The following is a 7804-nucleotide window of genomic DNA, read 5'->3' as shown; positions in this document are numbered from 1 at the left end:
ATAGCCTCCATTTTCTTTGAAAATTCTCAACAACTCTTATCAGGACAGTTGCATAGAAACAATTACTTCAGGAAAGTAAACAAAGATGTACCAGAGAAAGAGAAAGTAGTGATAGGTATAGGGAAAGAGAAAAGGAAGCCACACAATATATTAGTCCAAAGCTAAAATGCTCATGATTTACCATATAGTTCACTGGGCTGGGTCCCAGCAGAGTCAACAGCATTTAAAGTCATAATGATCCCACAGCTCAGCACTGCTCAGTATATGTGTGTACTCCAGATAACCCAAAAGATCCATGTGCTAATTAGCTCCCCACTCATGACTGGAACTGGGTGTTCTGGCCTTAAATCCTGGGACATTTACTTCAAAAATGTATATGCAAATGAGACACAAGGAAACATGATGTAGCTCCACCTCATGGAGCCACACTAATCACTTATGACCAGCTGAGAGAAGGGGAAACAGAGGGCTTCTGGGTGACCTGTTTGGGGCCCTGTTTGGTGATGTTTGCGAGACATTTAAGGCTAGTGAAGAAACAGGGATCCTTGGAAATGGGGGGAAAAACTGCAGCTCAACTGTGGGAGTGAAGAGCAAATAAAAAAGTACTCAATGTAGAGGCTCACCATGACTTGTAAGAGTCAGCACTAAGGTGAATTATGTTTAGTGGGCATTACCACTTCACATGTACTGCACTATACTATCATTGTGGTAGGTTCCCATCAGCATGTTTGCCCAATATAGGCCATGTAATTTAAAGTCATGCTCAGTGCTGGCTGTATTTAAATCAACTTCATAGCTGGTTTCCAAAACTGAGTACATGTTGCTTTTGGCAACAGTTTAATGACAGACAATGTATTTAATGAGGTTTCCTTGTATGTAAGTGTAAGAGAAGGGACTTTTTCCCCCCTTCCTGACTGTATTTGAGTAAATATGGTAGATATTTTTAAAATAGACCAAGGTCTAGAGTCAGGGTCCTCTTTCTTATTCCTTAATCCTGGATTTTGGATTTCCAAAAGTTAATATTCTGTTGCAGAAAAATTACTCTTCTCTGAAATTTAGCAAACAAGTACTCAGCATGGAAGCAAAATATTAGTCCCAATCCTGCAAATTTATGAAGATGAAATCAACTGTGTGGTGTGCATGCAAGGTCATGCACTTGCCTAAAAGTTTACAAGAACTGACCACAGGGAGGTAAGAGAAAGGCAGCAGCAACTGGAATAATTTTTACTCAGATAAACTAGAGTGGAATTTCATAGGGAATGAAAAAGATGTTTCATTAGCTTGATGACCTTATTGCTGCTCATTTTCAAAAGTGGGATGCAAAAAACCCCACAAACAATGTTACTGCATCTTTTAACAAGACTGCAGGGCTTTTACACACACGCACAAAATGGAAAATGCTAGGCAACCCCACCATGGGGCCCATAATCTATTCTCCCTGTCATTTTTATCTGCACTTAAGAGTCTGTCAAAATTTATTCTGCAATATATGAAAGGGAGGTTGGTTTTTTAAACATAACATCTTTATGGTACAGATATTTGATTAATTTACATATTCTGAAAACAGCATATTAAATATTTAAATTAAGTAATAGTGCACATAATATATTTGGAAAAGTAAAAATAGGATAACTGTACATTTGCAAAATACACTCCAGACAATGCACACACCTAAGATTGTTATTCTGCTTTAAAAAAAAAAAAATCAATACAGTTAAGTTCAAAGTAAATGATTTTCCACACTTTCACCAACTTTACTTCAGTCTATGCCTCTTTAAACCAATAGGGTTACTTCAGGGTATAACAGAGTGGAAAATCAGGCCCATTATGTTTATATATAATTTTGCTTTTTATGAAGTAAAAAAAGTGATTCCAAGGGTGAAAGTTTGATGATTTTCTACCCAGTAACACTTTTAATTACTCATTAATTTGTTATGAATAGCCTTAAGTAGTAGACTTCTGAAAGGGTTCATTTGGCATACAGACATCAAAGACAGCCCTTTTGGCAAAAATAACTGAGCTCATTTTTTATGCAACTCGTTCATTCCCCTTCCCCCACAATACTGCAGTAAACTATTTAAGAACTCTCTTCCCACCCTATGCCCCTCACCCCTGTACATGGGCCAGATTTACAGAAAATACATACGGAGAAAACTAGAAATGTACTTGGTGAAGATTCAGGGAAATTCTGAACAGTTCAAGATCCTTACTTCATAAACACATTAAACATGTCTTTCTTTCTACTACATATATGCCTAGAAACTCACGTTAAGTTTAGAGCTCCATCATGGCAGGACCTGTATACCCACAGAGATACAACTCTTGACACCAAGTGCATACAACTGGAAAAAAATGAGATGAAGGGTGGGAGACATAAGCATTCTCCATGGATATCCAAGTTACAGGTAGATGTAGATGGGCAACCAAGTTTTAAAAACGCTAAATCAGTGATTCCCACTCTATGGTATGTGTACCACCAGTGATATGCAGACAACCTGTCAGTGGCACACGTTAACAGATTTATTACAATTACGTTATATGACACAAATTTGCAGGTGGTATTTAAGGTTGTATTATTTTAAATTGATGGTGTGCAATCTGTCAGAGTTTGGGAACCGCTAGACTAAATTAATGTGCTCAAGGACATATTGGGAGTTTATAGCTAGGGGTCTACTTAACTCAAAAAGGCAGCCAGCCGATTTCATGGACAGATCCTAAGGCCAACCGCCATTTTTGTGGGCTGAACGTGGCAGCTCCCCCTTCTCCTCCCAGGCCTCTGATTGGCCATGGGGCCCCTCACTGCTGATCAGCTGTGAGCACTGTGCATCATGTGGCCCCACCCCTCACTGCCAACTGGAGAAAGGCAGCATTTTGGGGGGGGGGTCAGCAGCCATCTTGCTGGCAGCCCTTCATGCTCCTCTCCCAACTTCTTCCCCCGGTGGTTTGTACAGCTCGTCCACAGTACCATGAGGACTGCTGGCTCCCTCTGGGAAGGCAACATTTTATTTTCAATACATTGGGGGGGGGGAGTTGTTGGGGGTTTTTTTGCAATGAGGCTACCAAAATCGTGGACCCTGCCATTTTTCATGGAACCCACCTGATTTCTCATTTACCACAAAAATCACACAATTGCAAATTTGGTATGTCTCTATTTATAGCAAAGCCAGACACTGAGTCCATGTATTTTAAGCTTCAGTCAACTGCTTTAGCCTTGGGACCATGCTTCCTTAATTCCTACAATTTTAAATGATGAGTTAAAAAAAAAAAAAAAGATGTCGGAAGCAGGAATTTGGGTGGGCAATCTCTTTTACTGGACCAAATGCATAGTTGGAATAGACTTTTTTTTATGTCCAGGCTCATCTTTGAAAGTATTTTGTAAATTTCCCTTGGCACAAGAACTGTGAGGTCAGACCAGAGCGTTATCTCTGTGAAGAATGCTCTCCTACCTGTGTTTAAATTCATTAGCCTATTGGACACTAGCAACCAGGGACTAGCAATGACTTCATGGTCCCTTATAATCTAGCTACTACTTGCTAACGTCTGCACTTCACAGGTGATAATGACCCTCCTGAACAGACTTGCTTTTCCACTTACCAGGTTTTACTGCATTTCTCCTGTCTCTTGGCTACCTGATATTTTATCCTTTTTTATTTACATGCAGAGCTGTACACAAGCCCTTGTTCCATCTGCTAATTAGCTCTGCTGTATCTGCTTCTTTCCCAAAGACCTGAAGAAGGGTGCTGTGATATCCTAAAAATTGCTTAAATCTATCCCACACATGCAGCTGGTCCAGTAAAAGACATCACCCACAAAAATCCTTGCCCCTCACGTCTCCCAGACTCTCATGGCTATATCACTTCACCACTACCAAAGTCAAGATGACCCCTGAAGAAAGTAAATAATTTATTTTGGGAAATGCACAAAAAGGCTTACATAAAATCAGATAAAATCCTAATGGAAATTGATAAGAAGAATTCTCCCTATAAAAATACCACTTTGTCACACAAGTTCTGGGAATCCCACCATTCACTGAATCTCTTTATACAGGAGAGGCCAAATATTTACCAGGGTTAGCTTCTTTGCTTCTCTATGAAGATGAAGGTTTGCAAAGCAGCCAGGGATACACCACAGAAAACAGCTGTGAGAGCTGCTGAGGCACTCCAGTTCTTTTCTGTGGCTTATATTTCAAAGGTTGCCAACTCTCCAGTTAGATATGTGGGATTGCAAAAGGGATTCATCCTTAATTCAACAATCTGGAGCAAACTGAGCAGGTTGTGAGCACCTGGATACAAATAATCCAGGTGCTGCTATATTAACAACCCCCGCGGCCACCAATATTGTCAACAGAGTCCCTATTCAAGAGGTTACCTACTCACCTGTCCTGTAATATGGATGATGGTGCAACAACGAAAACATTTCCAGTTTCCTAGCACTTTCTCTGAAATCTCTCCTGATTGTTTAAAAGTTCATCACCAGTGAGATATAGATTCAATTATGCCCATATACAATCATTGACTTCACATTTCTATCTTTCTCATGTCAATAAACCAATTCTAACTCGCAGTGACACCTCTGGGAATTGGTTTTCAAAGATGGCTAACTTTTTGGAGTCATGGCAGCTCTTAATGCGTTATTTCAAGCTGTTATATATTACAGCTTATCAAAATGTTTTGGAAAACTTGTAAAATGCTTGAGTTTTGAACTTACCAAGTCCAAGGCAGCTATAAAAACATTGTTAAGTTCTGCATGGTTGAGATAAACTTGTCAAAAGGGAGAGAGTCTCATTTGGGAATCAGCTAAAGCTCTGTAACATCTAGTAATTGCTTCTTCAAAAGTAGGGAGCCCACCCCTCCACTTTTGATCACTGAATAATACTGAACCACATCTAGTTCTTAAGGCTAAAGGGGTAATTATCTAGCTTTTTTGGTTACCTACAAAAGGTGGTAGTTTGGGCTCTACGTAATACACATAGTGTTGTGGGCTTTCTATGTGTGGAAAATGTGCAGACCTACCTCGGAATGTAAGTTATAGCTGTGTTGGTCTAAGGACATATGCAGACATGGTTCTTTGGGTAAATCCAGTATCTTTTATTATCAAATATTTGAGTTGGTCTAATAAAAGATATCAGATTTACCCAAAGAACCTTGTCAGACCTACCTGGGAATTTTTATGCTGATTCTATAACTATATTCTCTATGATGATGAACCTGCTGTCAACGACTGGCAGGCTAGTGCTACTATGGAGGCACCTTAAAATTTTATATCAACCCTCTCTCTTGCATCTTGTATGAACTTTGTGCTGCCCCTCTGCTCCCCTCCCCCAGCTGGAGTTCAATGTTACTCTGACCTGGATATGAAGTCTTTATATATCTCAAAGAGTTTTGCAAAACAATCTCAGGACCTTCAGTTTTCTTTGAAATGTCTGTGGGTCTGACATCTCTCTCTCAAACTGCCTCTGACTATTGAAATTAATGAAGTCAGAGTAATCATTTGGCCTAAGTTCTCCATATATTTAAGGATCATTACAAAAATTAGGCTCCTGTCTACATAAATGTCAGTGTTAGAAAACATTAAGAATTCCTTTTTCTTTAAATTACAACTTGCAGACACCACATAATCACTTTCTCACATACACAAAACACTTAGATTAGCTGCATCACTATTCTTGTTCCCTTTTAAGCACAGGCAGTGATTTGCATGTCTACATGCGAAGAAAGAGCATGCTCTGAAAGTGAAAACACAAGCTGGTAATTTTGCAGTTTCTCAGCTTCCAAGTTACTAACAAACAGCCCTAATGTGAGAGGGATCCCAAGTTATCAGCCAAAAATAAACTGACCTCCTTTTGTTAGGCATTCAGCACCATTAGCGCCACCCTAACTATGTGCGAGGGCGATGGAAACTTGAACCAAACCCACAAAACCTACTCTTTACAAACTGGGCTGGAAGCTTCCAATGCAGCCTGAGGAAGGGGCAGCATGATGCTACTTACCTGGCAGGAGAAATACCATGACCGCCAAGGTTTTTCTACAGGCAGGGGAAAACCACTTTTTTTGGCAGAGAGTAGTACCCTGGTAATGCCTATTTAGCCTCCCACTTTCACTTCCAGTGGAAGATCTTGGTTATACGCCGACTTTATGGAAATGAGAGACTCCTCCCTAGCTTGCTCCTGTGACCGTATGGCTGAGGGCCAGTGAAACTCGGGGGCATCCAAACCCCATGCCTCTGGGCTTGGGCCTGCACGTAGGAGGCTCACCAAAGAATTTGGCAGCATCTGAAGTCCAGGCAGGAGTGCAGGATGCTTGCTGGTAGCAGGGCCACATATGGTTCTTGACTATCTCACAGATTTGGAATTGAGTTGTCTGACTTGACTTCGGACATGACAAAAATTTCCTTAAAAAAAGGTGGGGGGGATTGCTACATGATGCTGAGGCAGGAACTAGATTATGGCAGACTGAAAAGCACAATCCGGTGCTGCCCCATTTCTACTGCCTAGTAAGGAAGGTGGGATGAGGTCCCCACACTCTCTACTTAAATGGGAGAGAACATAACTTGGTGGTGTGTCTGCAGTCCACACTGCAAAAGACTTCAGGTGAGATGGGCAGCCTGTAGCAGAGAGTAAGGGAAGCATTTACACACAGCAGACCTGAACACAGCAAGAAACAGCTTAAGTGAGGCTAAGGCCTCAAATGGGGTCACAGAGGTGATTTTCTTAAATTGTATCACTCCAGCAGGTGATCTCATGCACCTCACATTAAAGCATTTTTCCACAAACCTCAGCACAGAACATTAGACCTCTTTGAAAGTCAAAGGCAAGTTGATATCAAGTCTCTATTTTAAGAAATTATCACAACATGATTTACCACAGACAGGTCAAAAAATAAACAGGAAAACCTAAGATGAACACTTAAAGGAGCTCCCGCAAACCACCAACGTGGCTGAATTAGAAAACAATCATTCAAAACCAACACAAGGTTCAATTTTGAGGCACACTGACGTGCAAGTCACACAATGATCCAGAGGTATAGGCTGTAGCCGTGTTGGTCTAAAGACATAGGCAGACAAGGCTCTTTGAGTAAATCTAATATCTATTACTAGACCAACTCAATAGTTGGAAAAATTATTCTTTGCAATTTCTGGATATAAATACTGAAGAGCGCACAGCTGCATGCAGTACAGGGGGGCTCCCCCATGTACATGGTAGCACAGAACCTGAGTAACAGACGTCTTAGCCTTTTATCATACCACAAATGCCTAAATTTGTGAGCACAATGCCTAGTCATAGTTTGGGCTGCCTTTTCACAGCTGATGCCTGTTTGAAAGCTTCGGATACTGAAGGGTACCTGAAAGCTTGCAGAGAAGGATTTTTCCAACTATTTAAGTTGGTATAATACAACACAATGATCCAGGCACTTACTAAATAATGTTACAATTTTATGGGGCTATTTCACCCCTTTTTAATTCTGCAACCACACTGGTATAGTAATAAATCATTTTTAACCAATTTGAGTATTACTGTGGCATTATGCTACAGTCCAGAACTGGGGGAGCTGAGGTACCATACCTTCATGAGAGTTCCAGAAAAACTGAATTGTGTGCTGGGGACAGCAGCTTCTATACCACCATCTTGTAACTGTCTTATAGTTTTTAGCAAAGACTTTATATTATTTTCTCTTTTTTTTGTGTAACTGCCGCGCGGCACTCTCACATTTATGTAACCTTGAAGTAGACTGTTAATCAAAATGAACGCTTTGTACTTCTCTCCACTGGCATTAAGCTACACATGCACATTCTGTAAATTTCATTT

At 40.5% G+C, this 7804-nt stretch overlaps 1 long non-coding RNA gene across 1 annotated transcript in view; it reads right to left on the bottom strand.

Moving 5' to 3' along the window:
• Positions 1 to 565: 565 nt before the first annotated feature.
• Positions 566 to 7804, bottom strand: part of LOC109323041 — a 27173-nt gene continuing 19934 nt past the window's right edge. Inside the window, exon 5 of the long non-coding RNA XR_002104532.1 lies at positions 566 to 575. This is a non-coding gene — a long non-coding RNA (uncharacterized LOC109323041). The remainder of the gene's footprint in view (positions 576 to 7804) is intronic.

This window comes from Crocodylus porosus, unplaced genomic scaffold, assembly GCF_001723895.1.
Source record: "Crocodylus porosus isolate Cpor-Errol unplaced genomic scaffold, CroPor_comp1, whole genome shotgun sequence".
Classification (NCBI taxonomy): domain Eukaryota; kingdom Metazoa; phylum Chordata; order Crocodylia; family Crocodylidae; genus Crocodylus; species Crocodylus porosus.
Note: the sequence above shows the minus strand (reverse complement) of the source record. Positions and strands in the feature narration are given on the sequence as shown.